The sequence below is a fragment of the Apis mellifera genome, linkage group LG10 (genome assembly GCF_003254395.2).
Source record: "Apis mellifera strain DH4 linkage group LG10, Amel_HAv3.1, whole genome shotgun sequence".
Lineage (NCBI taxonomy): Eukaryota > Metazoa > Arthropoda > Insecta > Hymenoptera > Apidae > Apis > Apis mellifera.
Window position 1 is genome coordinate 11,536,050 of NC_037647.1, and position 18,121 is coordinate 11,554,170.

At 38.8% G+C, this 18,121-nt stretch overlaps 1 long non-coding RNA gene across 2 annotated transcripts in view; it reads left to right on the top strand.

Annotated features, from left to right (window-relative positions):
* LOC100578965 overlaps positions 1-9,810 on the top strand; it is a 46,016-nt gene extending 36,206 nt beyond the window's left edge. For both annotated transcript variants that reach the window (XR_003305431.1, XR_003305430.1), the window contains 4 exons: positions 466-538; positions 7,819-8,086; positions 8,223-8,787; positions 9,348-9,810. This is a non-coding gene — a long non-coding RNA (uncharacterized LOC100578965). The remainder of the gene's footprint in view (positions 1-465; positions 539-7,818; positions 8,087-8,222; positions 8,788-9,347) is intronic.
* The last annotated feature ends 8,311 nt before the right edge of the window (positions 9,811-18,121 follow it).

The window sequence follows — 18,121 nt, forward strand, 5'->3', positions numbered from 1 at the left end:
AATGGCGAGCGCGAACTATTTTCGATAGCTTGGACAACGCTAATTTCTCAAGCTGGAGTGCGTAAAAAAAGTAAACAGCGACGCGAGCGCTCGAAATCGTCGCACGGGACTGGAAACTATAGTCGCGACTCTTCTTAACCGTTTTCGCTATGGACGATTTCTCTGTCGCGGCAAAAATGTACGTACGGCACTCGAGAAAGGTCGCAACGGTCGTGTTTACGTTTCGCTGCCGTGACGGAGAAGAAAGTTTTCTCGAAACAAAGTATTTATAACTTGTAAACACGCTCGCGCTTTAATTACACTTTGGGATCGAATAACATTACGGTATTTAATAATATGATATAATCGTATATAATGACTGTATTCGGTGTACGATACTTGATTCGCTCGTCGTACGTACAATACGCGGCATCTTATGCGGAGCGACTATAGTAACGAAACGGTTAAAAAGAACGTTGTTTTCAGATGGCGCCACGAACAGTGAAGTAATTCGGTCGAAAGATACGATGGTGGAAAAAGAGGAACTTGTTTGCTAATGGTAAGATCGATAGATACAATCTTACAATTTAATTAATAGAATCGATTCGATTTTCAGAATGGTAATGGCGTTTAATATTTTTCACGATCGAAAGGATCGCACGATGCACAATGACATAAAATTTAGAAAAAGGAGAAATATACATAATATCGCATTGTGTAATTAGAAGTGGAAACTAGTGTATCGATCGTGTGAATTCGCGTATCGTGCGTATCGCGATATTAATAACAATGCACGTAAAAGGAAATAGTTTCTCTTATTATATATATATATTTTACGAGTAATAACTTTATTTTTGTTTCTCCTTCTCTCTCTTGAAAATTGAAATTCCCCGTTACCGCAACGAATTATTTAGATATATACGATTCGCGAATTACTTTCATTTCCTAAACACTTGTTGTTGTTTCTTAATTAACCTCGTTTTTTTTTTTACACCACTTTTATTTATTTACGAAAAGGTTTACAATTCTAGAAATCTACGTGATACGTAACACGAAAATAATCCCCTTCTTCCCGAGGAATTTTTGAATCGATGAAAAAAAAAAATCCATTAGAATTCTGTATAAATAAGGAAGGAGAAGAGAATGATTTCCAAGAATACGGAACGAATTCTCTCGTTGGGGAATAGCGGCACGATAACACGTAATTCAACACAGATTTCATCGCTCTCCTCTCCCCCTCCCTCGAATCGAAGGGGGGGGGGGGAGAAACCGCAAAATAAAGCTGGTACAAACGAAACGTTCCCAATTATGGTATCCGCGTGCGCGATATAAGCGTTTCCTAATCTCTCTTGCCTCGGAGAAGAAAGATGATAGAGTACGTGTTGCGCGCGCGCGTGTGTGTGAAACGCGATGTTAAATTGGCGGGTGACGAAAGAGGAGGGCGGGCGGGTAAAGCTGTAAAGAATGCCGATACGGAAAGGGAATAATAATAATAACACGAGTGGATCGAAACGGATTGAAGCGAATTAATTTCCCAATAAGGGCGCCCACGCTATACCCTATCATTCGACAGGAAATGTAAGCTAAAACGTGTCATTTTCAGCGAATACTCGATTCGATCCGAGCGTGTAGGGGACTTAAAGGCCTATTTTCGACCTCGTTTCGCAATTCTCGAAACACGCCCGCGGTCTTCTCCGTCCTCTCCGAGGATTCGAGCGCTCCTTCGCCCTTGCGATCGATCCGAACCAAGCGTCGCGTAATGCCTCGAACATTTTTTTTTTTAGTTTTAGGTCTATTTAGTATTTATAGCTTTTATTTAGTTTTTTTTAAGTTTTTCGTTTAAGTTAATATTATTAATAACCATTTGAGATTTTTCAATGTTTAAACAAAGTACAGAGAACGAATCGATAATTTTTCGATCGCATTTCGATTCTGCGTTTAAATTTCAATTTCATTACCGGATATGACATCTCGATTTCAATTTAAATTTCGATTATCGAAAACTGTCTCGATAAGTTTATCAATGAGATTCAGATTTTCATTTTTATTTAATTTTATTTCTATCTTATTTCAATTTACACTATACCTATTATTTTTCCATACATTTATCTATTTTTTACAATATATTGATCATTCGTATTTCCATCCTTACACTAATTAAATTAATTTTTTCACATATCTATATTTTTATTTACGAGATGTAACAAATTAGAATAAGAAAAAAGCGATATTATTTTCCAAAAAAAAAAAATTAAATCTCCGTACAAGAAAATTAAAACCGAAAAAAAAACATAATTTTATCCATTTCGACCCTTTTCGAATCTTTCATTAACCATCGTCGCTCCGATAGATCATCTTCACGTTTCCCCAGAAGCGAGAAGAATCGCGAATAGAATAGAATAATTGGCTCGAGAGTTGATCTCGTCGATTCGCAAGGAAGAGTAGCGTAGTAGTGGTGTCCGTCGATGAGGAGTGGGAACATTGTTTTGGTTGGATCCGAGGCCTGGCGAGCGAGCGAGCGAGCGAGAAGAGTGGGGGGAGGCGGCCGACGTCGCAGAAGGAGGGAAGGAGGGAGAAAAAAAATTCCTCGAGGGTGGATCGAGCACGAAATTCTTGAAAGGCATCGTCCGAGATGCACCTGTACCCTGCGCGGTTAGGTCGTGTGCATTTTTCACCTCTCCTCCCCCCCTCCCTCTCTCTTTCTCTCTCTTTCTCCATCGGGTCGCATCAGGTTCCTTTCTCGTTCAACCGGGGCTTGACCAACGCTCGCCTCGTGTCTCGAAATCATTCCACGAGCCTACTCGTGTTCGAGGAGCGCGACCGAGTAAGCATTCCTCCTCGAGAGAAGACGCGTGCCTGGCGTGTGCTTCTTTTCCCCCACCTCTTCGTATTTAAATTCCGCCTCTCTCTATCTTTCTTTCTCTTTCCTTTTCACGCGCACGATTTCCGTACGAAGGAAGGATCTATCTATCGATCCTTGTTGTAGAATTAACTTAACTTTCTTTTCATTCAGTTTATCAATGTTGGATAGAAATGTGGATCGATAATTTTTTAATTTCCCTTCTGATGTCGCGAACAATATGAAAATTCGTGAGAAGAAGAATTAAAAAAAGAGAAATGAAGGAGGGAAGAAGGGAGAGGTGGAGTCCCAATCCAATCGTGGATAAGAGAAAGGATAAAAATGTGGATCGATAATTTTTAAATTTCGATAATCGTGACGAATATAAAAAAATTCCTGGTTCGAGAAAATCGAGAAAGAAAAAAAGAGAAATGAAGGAAGAAAGGAAGAAAGGAAGGAAGGAAGAGGAGAGCTGGACTCCCCCTTACGGCAGGTTGGCAGCGACTAAATGATTTACCAAACAATAAATCGTCGGGGAGATACGATCGGATGCAACGCGGACCGAGCCTGGGAACGAGGGAACCGCTTACATCGCCTTACTTGTCCGCGAAAGCTTCCACTTGTTCCATTCCTTTTCGGAGATTCGATCCCCCTTCCCTTCCCTTCCGTCCAAAGTCCTCCGAAAACACTTTCCATTTCCGATCGATCGCTATTCTTTTATCTTTCGAATAATAATTTTGCGAATTTCTCGGGTAGAAATCCACCTCCTCCCCATCCCCAATCGCGTTATCTATTCGAAAATAATTATATTTTACATCATATTGTTTATTTTTTGTTGACAGGATAAATATTTGGTCGAATGAACAAACGTTTAACGAAACGTTTAATTCCGTCTGCTTGCTACGATATATTTGAAGCGCGAGGCGCGCGCGAGAGAAAAGTAATAAAGATAACAATTCAACCGCAAATAAAAATAGCCGTTGGCAACGTTCCAATGACAAAAGTACAAATATAAAATTTCGCGCGATTTTGGTGAGCTTTAAATATTCGTAGCAATTATATTATTATATTATATTTGTCTATTCGATCCGTCATTATTATTATATTAAGATCGATCGATTATTCGAAATATAGGACACGCGCCTTGTAAATTTTTAATTTATTTTCGAAAAGTGTCGACACGTTTCGTAACTCGTCGAACGAACATATAGAGGCCGATTGAAGTTGTCGCTTTTGATCCATTTCCATTTTTCTCTCTCTCTCTCTCTCTCTTTCGTTTCGAGTCGATCCCTCTTACGAAATATCCTATCCGAAACACGATAAGTAACGGATAGTTAACCGTCTAATGGCTACACGCGCGTATTATTTTTCTCACCGTAACAACAATCTACTTTCTTTCTCCGACGTTTGATCGATCTAGATCCCTTATCTCTCTTATATCTATACGGTTCTCCGCGTATTTACAAACGCTCGTCGGTATAAATTTTTTTCTTCTATTTTCCGTGAAATATATCGTACATATATATATATATATTTCACAGCGGTAATTGAATCGCTAATCCTGTCTATTGCGCGAATATCGCGATAATAGGCGAGCGTAACGATTGTAACTCGACGATCGTGTGCGAACCGAGAGAAATAATATTCGGCAATAATGTTACGCGTAATTTTTTACTTTTGAGAGAGAAAAAAAATTATAAAATCAACTAGATTCGATGTTTCGATGATTAAAAAAAAAAAAGAAATAAGAGATAGGAAAGGGATAAAAGTATGGAATAAAGCGAGTAAGGAGAGAAACGTTGATTTAACGCCTACGGGAAAAAGAAGCCGAATCTCGATACCGATCCTTTATTAAAGTAAAGAAGAAGATATACCCTTTCTTTTATCTCTTTTCACCTTCGTCCTTTCGAGGCAATTCGTTAAGAAGACGAATTACCGTCATTTCGAAATCCTCGTAATAATTTCGAATAATTGGAACGCAAAAGCGAGAGAGAGAGAGAGAGAGAGAGAATTACGAATCGAATTGTTGCGGAGAAGGAAGGAGTTTTGAAACTCAGCCTCACCTTTTTCGGTCAAACCTATTATTATTACCGCTGCGCTCGTTGCAAAATAGCGCGGTTGAAAACCAATTTTCCCATCGGATCACGTTTCTATCCAAGAAGAATCTTTGTCCATTTTGCGCAGAGAGAGAGAGAGAATGTGGAAGAAATCGTGGCGCTATCGAGCTTCTTCCTCCTCCTCCTCCTCCTTCTCTTCCTGCATCCCACGCCCTTCGACGCCCCCTCCCTTCCCCCCCGCCACCTTTTCCCCCATTGATCGGGACACCGTCGGTTATCTCGGTCTCTTTGTAACATAATGGCCTTTGTACCGTCCGCCGTTTCGAACGGCAGCAACGGCAGCACCCAGCCAAAGAGGAGGAGGAGGAGGAGGAGGAGGAGGAGGAGGAGAGTGGAGCAGCACGCGGATGCAACGCTCGCCTCCCCCTCCCCCTCTTCCTCCTCCTCCTCCTGCACCTCCTCAAGGAAGGTGGATCTGGTTGCGTTCGTCGACCTCTCGGCCGATCATATGGGCGCCCCTTGCGCACTTGTGCACGTGGGTGGCACGGGAGATTCTTTCGCCGAACCGCCTCGATCCTCTCCTGGAGGATCTTCGATCGATCGATCGATTCCTTCCATCCTAGGGGATGGGATTGGATTAGAGGGGGGAGGAGGGAGGGAGATTGGAATTTTTGAATGAAAATTGGGAAATTTGGGAGGTGTTAGATTCGAGTTTAATTCCAATTGTTGGAAATGTTTATAATGCGATAATTTGGGAAATTTGGAGGATGATTTCGAAAGCGTTGGATTCGATTTTAATTGGAATTTTAATTAATAAAAATTTGGGAAATTTAGGCTAATTTCATTGGATCCCTCGAAAGATTCGAATTTAATTCCAATTGAAAATATTGGACAAATGAAAATTGGAAAATTTGGAAAATAGATTAATTTTATTGGATCCTATTTTTTGGATAATTTATCAAATAGAAATAGAATTCTAGAACAATTTGGAGGTAGGCTAATTTCATTGGATCCCTCGAAAGATTCGAATTTAATTCCAATTGAAAATATTAAGCAAATGAAAATTGGAAAATTTGAAAGATAGGTTAATTTCATTGGATTCTACTTTCTGGATAATTTATCAAATAGAAATAGAATTCTAGAACAATTTGGAGGTAGGCTAATTTCATTGGATCCCTCGAAAGATTCGAATTTAATTCCAATTGAAAATATTGGGCAAATGAAAATTGGAAAATTTGGAAAATAGGCTAATTTCATTGGATTCTACTTTCTGGATAATTTATCAAATAGAAATAGAATTCTAGAACAATTTGAAGATAGGCTAATTTCATTGGATCCCTCGAAAGATTCGAATTTAATTCCAATTGAAAATATTGAGCAAATGAAAATTGGAAAATTTGAAAAATAGACTAATTTCATTGGATTCTACTTTCTGGATAATTTATTAAATAGATATAGAATTCTTCGAAACCGTTAGAATTTGAGAAGAATTTGATTAACAAAAAACGCAAATTAGAAAATTTAAATTATGCAAGATGAATTAATTTCATCGTTTAAGGTTAATTTATCAAGCGAGATTCGAGCGTTTATAATCCCAATTGAAATTTTAATTCACCAATATTGAATAAAAATAAAAATAAAAATTATAAAATTTTCCAAATAAAAATTGGAAAATTTGAAAGAACAATTTAATGATGCAAGGATAGTTTCTAATTTCACTAATTCCTTTTCGGATAATTTATTTAGAGTCTCGATTCCACACCGAAATTGAAAAATTTCGAAGCCAGCCAAATTTTCACCGAACAATTTATCATCGAATGGTTGGTAAGCTTTTCAGATTCTTCTTCTTCTTATCCCTGTTGAGAAGCTTGTTCACGACCTCCACAACAATAACAATAACAACAACAACAACAACAACACAACGATCTCTCCAACAACCTTCCGTCCTTCCCTCTCTCTCTCCTTCCCCCTCTCCCGCTTCTTTGTGCGTGACGAAAGCGGGCAGGCGGAGTGGTGGGGGGCGCTGGCTATCCGTGTTAACTCGACACCGGGGTGCGCAGCTCAGGTGCGCTTGGACACGAGGCTGTAAAAGGCCTGCCTGCCTAACCTGCCTTCCTTGCAATCCACGCGCATTTTAATTTCAGCTTAGAGTTTGTTAGCGCGGCTCTCTAAGACGACGGATTCTCCCTCCTATTTTAAAGCCGGGTTAAAACTCGGACACAAAAACGACGAGCCCCCTTATCTACCAGCAGCGCTTGGAAACCTTTCGAAAAGATTATCCTCGTCGCTTCCGCCTCTCTTAAATCCGTCTCCTCTTCTTTAGCCGCGTTTCCAAGCAACGATTTTTCGCGCGTCATTTCGTAGGGAGATTGTTAAGAGAGCGTTAATTTGCTTCTTATTAAAGGGGACGAGAAAATCCTTCTTCTTTCTTCTTCTATTTCTTTTTTTTCCTTTTCTAGGAGTCTTCGAGTTTGAGTTTCGATGGGAGTATTGGAGGGAGAATGGGAGGGAGGGATTTCTAGTTTTTTTGAGGAGAGGAGAGGAGAGGAGGTGGGTTATTTATCAGGAGAGGGGGAGCCACAGCCTTCTTCCGGCACCTCGGCACGATTTTCAGAGATATTCGAGATATATTGGTCCCTTTCTGTTCTTGGTCGCGCGCGTACTCGCACTCCCTTAACGACGTCCCGCCACACCCCCCACACAAAAAAACTCGAATCCCTTTTCTCTTCGCGAGATTTCTCTCGACGGTTCGTTCGGTTGTGTGAGAAAGAAAGGAGGGGAAAGGGAAGGAATTCGAAAGTAAATAAATAAATAAATAAATAATTTTGATATCATTGGAAGCGAGGGAGATCCTTCAAACTCGCTTTTCTTCAATCAATTAGCGGAAGAGGAAGAAGAAAAAGAAGGAAAGATGAATGAACTAATTTATTTTTTTGATTACAGGGAGGAGAAGGGGGAGGGGAAGAGAAGTTGAGGGCCAAAAATGCACCAAAAATACATAAAAGAGGGGAAAGGGAAGGAATTCGAAAGTAAATAAATAAATAAATAAATAAATAAATAATTTTGATATAATTGAAAAAAAGAGATCCTTCAGAACCCTTATTCAGATCACTGAAACTCATTTTTTTTCAATTAACTCGAGAAAGAAGAAGAAAAAGAAAATTACAGAGAAAGGGAGGGAAAATCAATTGCTGCGAGGGTGAATTCGAAAGTAAATAAATAAATAATTTTAATATCATTGGAAGAGAGGGAGATCCTTCAAACTCGCTTTTCTTCAATCAATTAGAGGAAGAGGAAGAAGAAGAAGAAGGAAAGATGAATGAACTAATTCATTTTTTTGATTACAGGGAGAAGAAGGGGGAGGGGAAGAGAAGTTGAGGACCAAAAATGCACTAAAAGAGGAGAAAGGGAAGGAATTCGAAAGTAAATAAATAAATAAATAAATAAATAATTTTGATATAATTGGAAACGAAAGAGATCTTTCAAAAACTTTATTGAATCACTGAAACTCGTTTTTCTTCAATCAACTCGAAGAAGAAGAAGAAAAAGAAGAAGAAGATTACAAGGAAAGGGAAGGAAGATCAATTGTTATAAGGATGAGACGAGAAATGCAGAGAAGGAGGGGAAAATGAAGGAAGAAATTCAAAAATAAATAAATAATTTCGATATCATTGAAAAAAGAATCCTTCAGAATCTTTATTCAGATCACTGAAATTCTCACTTTTCTTCAATCAACTCGAGAAAGAAGAAGAAGAAAAGATTAATGAACTAATTCATTTTTTGTGGATTTCAGGGAGGAGGAGGAAGAGGGAAGATCAGTTGAGGGGCGACCAAAAAAATGCACCGGAAACGAAGGAATTCGAAAATAAATAAATAAATAAATAAATAATTTCGATATTATTGGAAACAAAGGTAGTTAATAAATAATTATTGAATATATATTTATTTAAATGTATGTATATATAAATATTTTATTCCAAATAAAAATAAATATTACAAAAAAAAAACAAATATATATTTATATTTTATAAAATAAATAATATATTTAAAAAATAATTATAAATATAGTAATTTAATTAAATTTATGTTAAAATTTTATACTAATAAATATAATTATGTGAACAAATAGATAAATAAAAATAAAAATTAAATTTAATTATTAATAAATTTGTAATAATAGATATTAAATTAATTATAAGTAAATAAATTTTATATTAGTAAATTAGTTTTTAAATAATTTATATTGTAATTTTTGAATTAATTATATTAATTAATTATATATAAAATATAAAAATTTAAGTAAAATTATAATTAATAGAGAATTCTGAAACAATAAATGAAAATTTTATTCGGAAATTAATTTTAGTAAAGATAAACAAAACCCTTATTGGATCACTGAAACTCGCTTTTTTTCAATCAACTCGAGAAAGAAGAAGAAAAAATGAATGAACTAATTCATTTTTCGATTACAGGGAGGGGAAGAGGCAGAGAAAATCAATCGAGAGACGACAAAAATGTACCAAAAGCGAAGGAATTTAAAGATAAATAAATAAATAAATAAATAATTTTATTAGATCATTGAAAACTCACTTCTCTTCAATCAATTCTAGAAAGAAGAAAAAAAAAGAAGAAAAATAGGAAAGATCAATTGCTGCGAGAGTGAATTCGAAAGAAAATAAATAAATAAATAATTTCGATATTATTGATTCAAAATTCTTATTCACTTTTCTTCAATCAACTCGAGGAAACGAGAAAGAAGAAGAAGAAAAAATGAATGAACTAATTCATTTTTCGATTACAGGGAGGGAGAGGGAAGATCAATCGAGGGGCGACAAAAATGCACCGAAACCGAGGGAATTCAAAAATAAATAAATAAATAAATAATTTTATTAGATCACTGAAATTCGCTTCTCTTCAATCAATTCGAGAAAAAAGGAAAAAAAGAAGATTACAGAGAGCGGGAGGGAAGATCAATTCAAAAGTAAATATATAAATAAATAAATAAATAAATAATTTCGATATTATTGATTCAAAATTCTTATTCACTTTTCTTCAATCAACTTTTGAGGAAACGAGAAAGAAGAAAAAAAGAAAAGATGAATGAATTCATTTTTCTATTATGGGGAGGGGAAGGTCACGGGATTGGATAAAAGTGCGTTCGAAATACCGAAAGAAGTGGCGCCAGAGGAGACGAGGGATCTCCCATTGTCTCTCCCGGGACAACGAATTTAATCGTTGTCCCTCGTTGGAGAGAGAGATCGACAAAGATACTCTCCAAGAGGAAGAGGAGAAGGGAGAGGAGGGAGGGGCACAATCGAGAGGAACGTCTTAATTAGTATCCCCGATGCACGAGCCACCGCGATCGAAAATTAGATTAGATCTTCCTTTTCCTTTCTTCTCATTCCCCGCCTTTATCTTTCCATCTCCCATTATCGATATGATCTATCGATAAACCGGTTAAAAATATCCCGACTCGACAACGGCTTTACACGTGTAACACGCGCCCCCCCCTCCCTCTCCCCTCCGATTTTACAATCTTTCCTTGTTTCCGTTTTGGAGAATAATAATAATAATTCTGGACACGATGGCGATAACATCGTAGCGACATCCTACCTTTCTTTCTCTTTTTTTTTTTTTTGAAAAGCGTAAATGGGGCATAAAGGGGATGGAGAAGAAGAGAAGAAGGGGAGGGGATCTTGGTTTACTAATTAAGACACCGGCGGAGATCGGCCATTGTCTCGATAACAAAAAACGTGGAACGTTTCTCTCTCTTTCTCGCTCTATATATATATATATATATATATATCTCTTTCTCTGTCTCTGCGAGCGTTGGCTCTGTTCCGAGTGTTTGCGATTAAATCAGCACGTCCGATCGAGCGAATTAAGTCCTCGGCGTGGGTGGACCGAAGACCGGGAGAGGAGAAGGATCAAAAGAACGCTTCCTCTCTCTCTCTTTCCGTTCCGTTCGACTATCTACTATCTCTCTCGGCGCGCGCAAAAGCGCCGAGCGCAAATAAACTCGGAGGGTATGCATGCTCGATTCCGATTCGCGTATACACAAGTTCCGAGTTTAATTGGATAGTCGATTCATCGTGGTAAATGTATATATATTTTTCTTTTTTTATTTTGGATCTATATTTTTGAAATTTTCTATTTTCCATAGAGAGCGAAACGATTGTGGATGAATATTTTCGAAGAATATCGAAGAATATTGCGTTGAATATAACGAATTTTTCAAAATTTTTCCAATATTCCCTTCCAAAGAGAATGAAATCGACGCCTATGAACGGTGACTTTTATCGTATTTTGGAATTTTTCAAACTTTTCTCGAATATCTATGAACATTTGCTATAATACTAATTTTTTTCAAAATTTTTTTCTTCGATATTCCTTGAACGAAAACGAATGAGAGACGCCTATGAAATCGTATCTCCAATTTTCTGTCCGATATTTTTCGAAAGAAAGCGAACGAGGGACGCCTATGAATCTTCACTTCTATCGTATTTTAAATTTTTCAGATTTTTCCCGATATAAAACGATCACCATCTGCAATTTTTCAAACTTCTTTTCGATAGAAAACGATCAAGGGACGCCTATGAAATGAACGATAATTTCCGTCAAATTTTTTCAAACTTGTCTCCTCGAAAGAAAACGACCAAGAAACAATCCTGTATACGAACATGACAGCGCTGTCTACGTTTTTATTTTTATCTAAATTTTTCAACGAGTATACTCGGAAAAAGGAAATCGAGATCGGCGCCTATGAACGGTCGCGTGTATCCGTCTACTCGGTTGCGTCTCCCGCACCGGCCACACGGCCGAGCTTTGTCTTGTAAACGAAGCCACCAGCCTGATTCGTATCCGGACGTTGATAAATTCCCCCGCAGAGTTTAGCAGTTCTTCGCCGAGACTGGAGCGAAGGAGCCTACCGCCTTATCCTTCCTTCCCATTCACCGCGGAAGGACGAATGGTCCTGGCGCATCCTCCTCCAAACAGGCTTCTTCTTCGCCCAACCAAGCTGGCTGAGAAAGAAAGACTTCGTGGGAAACCGGTCGACCATCCTCTCATTCACGGAACGCTCTCTCTCGTTAAGAGAGAGCGGACCTATCTCCTCCCTTTATTATTAACCCTTCCCATTCGTGTCTCGCCGCAACACGGTAGCACCCTTTCTTCTCTCCTATTTATTATTTCTCACCTTTTCTCACCTCCAAAAAAAGAAAAGGTTAATCGAAGTATTTTCGAGAAAAATTATTTATCAATCACACGCACGGATATCTCGTCGCTCGAACCGTTCGATACGAATCCCGATCGAGAATTTGTCCGGAATTTATTTAGAAACGGTTTTTAAAATATTCGAGAAATAAAGGATAAAAAGAATGTAAAAGAATCGAGGAAAGGAAATCGAACATGAAGGTTTTTATTTATTTTAGTAGAAAATATTGAAAATTATAAACGATGGCCACAATTTTTTTTGACAAATCCTTACCGAGCAGAGTGAACGGAATTCTCGCACGAAACACGAATTAGGCGTCCAATCTTTGCCCCACTTTGAAACACTTGCCTCGCTCGTGTCAAATCTCGCGCTTTAAACGCGTAATAGACGCAATATCGTTGCGCCCGATCGCAATATTTCTGGCCTCCGAGTAAACCGCGTTTCGTCGCTTTGCTTATTCCGCACACGGGACATTGCATAACAAGGCCCGTGGAAAGAGAACTCGTTTCTTAAATTACAACGGGACGTGCGCGCACGGAAAGTCACGCTCACTATCATGGCGCCTTGTATTTTTTCCTCCCCCTCCTTCCTTCACGACTTATTCACAGCCCTTCGATTTAACCAAGAGACACGTCGCGAGGGTCGAGGAACGTCGTATTTTTGAACCTCGTTATTTATCACGTATCAAAAGCAAGGATCAACAATTCTCTCTCTCTCTTTCTCTTTTTCTTGCAATTTCACTTTACTTGAAGATATATATATATAGAGAGAGAAAGATAGATATATATTGGGTTATTCGGAAAGTAATTTTAGTTTTTTTTTCACAACAAATCACATTTCACTCGATCGTGAACAATCGAATTCAACAAATTCACTCTTGCAGGAAATTCTCGAGTTGTTACTTTATTTTGTCTTCGTCAGCTTTGACTGTTCTTCTGAAACACGCGAAAAACACAATCGCGCACGAAATAGAACGAACTTTTCTCGCGAATAAACCAACGAAATACCAATGCTCTCGAAATACGTAATAACACGGTTCAGAACGAAGTTGGCTGGATAAACGGTCGAGTAGCGACGCTCGTGTGAGAAAACAAAATTACTTTCCGAGCAACGCAATAATTCCTATTGTAGAATGAAGTTGGCTGGATAAACGGTCGACTAGCGACACTCGTGCGAGAAAACAAAATTACTTTCCGAGCAATGCAATAATTTCTACTGTAGAATAAAGTTGGCTGGATAAACGGTCGACTAGCGACGCTCGTGCGAGAAAATGAAATTACTTTCTAAACAATCATCTATATATATATATAGAAAGAGGGTCTTCTTTATTACCGTTACTTGGATATATTCCCGTTTAACGGGTGTTAATCGGCGGTTCGGATTTTCAGAGGCGGTTGCGGCGGCAGGGAAGGGATAAAGGGTGATCCGTGGTCAGTGGTTACACGCTCATTTACGTCAAGCTGTGCGCCAGTCACGCGATCAACTCTTTAATCCTAAGCGTCTAATACCTACATTGTCGAAACCGCGCCGCACCGCACCGCGCCCATTACCCACGCCTTAATGCTTCTGTCCTCGGATTCACGCTTCCCTCGGATTATACTTTTCAATTCCTTATAGTTTTTGCAAGACGCCCCACGGCTCAATATTTTATAAATACGATAAATTCTTCCTTTGTCCAAGGATTCGAATTTTAAACTCGAAGAAATTTAACCCGATTGTTTACCTCTTTCTTTTCCCTCCCGAACGTAACGAAATAAAATTTCGGAATCGTCGCGTTCTGTTTTCACGCTCGGCAGGACGAAACCATTCCCTTTCCAGGCAATTAAGCAACAAATGTTTATCGACCATTTCAACGCGAAAATAGGACGAATCGAGGAGCAGGAGAGGGGATAGAGTAAGATACAAACCGCGTGTAAAGAGATCGGTATAAATCTACTACGGGATACTTTTTCTTCTTCTCTCTCTCTCTCTCTCCCCCTTCCACCGAAACTACACGCGAGCCGAACGGGAGGCAGATGCGCCCCCGCGAGGGAACAGCTGTACGATTGTCCGTCTCGTTTCCACGTCCATTCGTTGTTCCTCGAATCTCCTCGAAAAGCCTCGGCGAAAAATATACGGCGGGATAAGGATCGCGAAAGGAAATAAAAAAAAAAAGAAAAGAAGAAAAAAGACGGAGAAGGAGAAGGAGAGAGAGACAGACAGAGGGCGTAGATAGACGGATAAGGAAATAGAAGTAGGAAAGGGGGGGAGGGGGAGTCGTGAGGAGGAGTGGAAGGTGGCACGCGACTGTTGTTGAAACATAATAAAAATTGATCGAGAATCTTAACCCGTCATCGTCCCTCGAAACATCTGGCCCTCCTGGCTATCGTCCGCCGTTTCACCTCGGGCCAGGGGAATAAAACCCTCCGCTCGAGTGTGATACCCGTTCAACGGTGATGCGTAATACCGACGATGCGCTCCCAATTAGGGGGCCCTAGATGCGTTCATAGCCTTTGATTAGTCGATTCGAAACATTTTATTATAAAAACCCTATGCTCTCGCGTCGTGTTTCGAGATTTCGAGGGCCATCGTTCGTCCACTCGGTGGACGAGGAGGAGGCGGCGGAGGAGGAGGAGGGGGAGGAGGGAGGAGGAGGGGGAGGAGGAGGGGGAAGAGGAGGGATTCTGGTGCCAGTAATGAAACGAACGGATGGAATGGAGAATTTGGAAGGATTTAGAAGGGTTTTTGGATTTTTATCGGCGAGTTGGAACGAGAGTTAAAAATTTTCGAAAAATTCGAACGAGGATCTCGATCTTAGGATGGAAATCCGATCCTTTTCTTTCTTTTTCCTCCCTCGAATTGCACAGCTATGAAAATATTCGTGGAGAGCGTTGCATAACCCCCCCCCTCTTCTCCCTCCATTTGTATAGGGGCAGAGGGATAGCTTTGCTCGTGCAGGGAAATGAGAATTCCTTCGTGGAACGCAGCACGTGCTCGAGTGGTTGCTACACCCTCTACTCGTTCCTCACCCTTTTCCAGGTGACCTTTGTCCGTATCCCTTTCGAGGATCCCCTCCTCGAATAACACAGCGGATAGGCACGTTCCTGGAACTCGATGGACAGCGCGTCGATACATCGCGATATAAATTTTCATTTTCGTCCAATCTTTTTCTCCCCCTCTCTTTTCGATTAACCCTTTGCGTTCCACATTCTTTTTCCGATAAAATAAAAGTTGCCGTGGACGTTCGATGAATCTCTTGAAATTATTTCACATTTCGCGATAAAATTTTTATATTCCAATATTTTACGTATAAGAAAATTTGTGGAATATTAAAGTTTGTATTTATGCGCGATATTTTGATAATTGGAGAGATTCTCGATTCGTGAAAGGATAAGTATATAATAAACGTGCTTTCACATTCATCGTCTATTATTTTTACTATTTTCATTGCTATTTTCCTTCTATCGTCTTAACGAATAGAGATAATTTCGTTATTAAATAAAGATCAAACTCGTTAGAAAACTTTGAAGATAATATTTCTATTCCCATATTTCGATATAAAAATATTCCACGCTTCGAAAGATTGCACGTAAATATATAGGAATCTATTCGCGTAGCGATATTTTAAAAAGATGAAACACATAATATTGTTCACCGTTGGACTTATCGCATCGAAGCGAGTGGTGGGGGAAGGCTCGCCTCACGCGTCGAAGCGAGTGGTGGGGGGGAGAGTCGTCGTCGTTGTTCGAGCGCAAACGGTTAATTTTCAATTGGAACGTAGTAGAGCTTCACTTTCTTCGCTGAGAAGCGAGGCAGCTCGTTTTTATAATTATCGTAAAGGTAAAAATGAGAGAAGGCGAAATAGGAGACCGGGGGATGAGAAAGATGTTATCGAAGATCTCGAGAAATCGGGTAGCGGGCCGAAGAGCTTTTTTCGCTCGAGACATCGGTCGACTAATTATGAGATAATTGTATTAATGGACGATATCGAACTGGTCGGCTACTACAAAGACTATTGGACTCGGGATATATCCACTTTTGTCGATTAGGGAGGGGATAGGGTTCCACTCTAAGAACGGGTGGTCGTCTCGTCATCTCGTTTTCTCTTCTTCTATTCCTTCAGAGAAGATTCTCTTCGAAGAGAAAATCACGGAGGATTGAATTATATCGAGCGGAGAGTGACGATAAAAATTTTTTTTTTTTTGGAAAAAAAGTAAGTAGTTGAAAAAAATATTTATTTTAATAGTTATAATTAATTCGTTCGAATCAATTCTTTTCTTCTCGTTTCGAAATAATTGACGAAATTTTCGAATCTTTTTTCGTTTAGATTCGTATAGAAAAAATAACTGATTAAAAATAATTCGCTTTAAATAACATTTATTTAAATAGTTATTATTCATCGTTATAATCTTGTTTGCCTACAATTACTATTAACGATAAATCGTCAAAGTATTAAATTTTTCTCATCATCGGTCAAAAAAGTACAATATTTCAACCGATTAAAAAACAAAATTACTTTGAATAGTCGTTCATTAATAAATGCTCGAATAACATTTATTCGTAGTTATTATATCGATCCGCTTCGTTAATTACGTTCCGAACGATAAATTATCGAAGTAGCATGGACTGTAATCAATTTTCCCCGTCACCGATTTCGTCTAATTTAACATTGCCCGAAAAAATTGAAATATAATAAAAACGGATCGATCGAGTTTTTTTTTGCGATTAAAAACGGGAAAAAATTAAAATTCCTAGACAGGAAAATCCGTATTTGGTGACACGCTTACGCCGAGTGAAAAAAAGAAAGAAATAACTTAACTCTGGTAGCTTGGAAAAACCGTTGTTACGACGTGTGTGTACGTAGGTTAGAGTGAGTATACAAGGTAGATATATATAAACAGGGCGACCCATTTTCGTCCTAAATAAATGGGGCGACTTTTAGTTTTCAAGCGCAAATATTGTCGCATCAATTAAAGTGTCCATACTAGGCGGCGCTGTGTTTGGGACACAAGCGGCGCCACCGTCCTCTCGAACGGTAATTTCTTTCTCTTTCTTTCTCTCTCTCTCTCTCTTGCCCCCTCCTCTCCACCACTTCCTCAATCTTCGACTTTTTTGCTCGAAAGGAAATGGAATCGTGTCGCGCGAGAAAAGTACAAATACACGAGACTACCGTGTTCCAACGAAACAAGAGAAAAATATTCTCTATATTAATTCGGAAAGATCTTTGCCTTTATCGCTGGTTTATCTGTCATGTATATATATTAATCCAAAATATTAGATTAATATATCTAAAGCTCGATGCATCGAGCATAGAATTTAAACTTCTAACTTCTTATTTCTCATCGATACGCGTAATTACAATTCGGTAGTTAAATTTATAAATGTGACTTCGTATTCGAGTTACTCAAGATAATAATATACAAACTGTATATTAATATTCGAAAATATATTTCATTCTCCTTGACTATCGTACCTCGATAAGTGAGAATAATTTTAGAATATTCGAATTCTACGGTTGTTCTCGCCACTGTGTGGCGCGTCATATAGATGTCAGGATCGTCGAACGAAAGAGGCTTCTTTCCACCAATAACTATTCGATAAACGAAAAAAGAGAGAGAATTAATTATAGAAAAATATTCGTACAAATTTACGAAAAACAAAAAATAAAAAATTCGATATTTATCGTGCATAAGGATAAGTAAAATTTCTCGCGTTCGACGAATAAATAAGAAAAACACGTGTACCAAGCCTCGTTTTGAAATCTGTTTCTCGTTTGAGAAAGGTTCCTCGAATTTCATCGAGGCTGCTCCCACCATGTTCCCCCATCCTGCTCTTACGTGTGTACACATCCACTTTTCCGGGACTTCCGACGGAAAGGACATCCCTTAATTGGCTTAATGGACTCTCCAAAAGTCACGACAGTTTGGATCGCTTCCTCCTCCCCCTCCCCCTCCCCTCCCCCTTCGTCTCTCTTTCGTCGATGAAACGAATTTTCTCGACGATCGGATCGCCGTTGTTGAATTTGAAGATTGAATTGAGAAGATTTAATAAGCA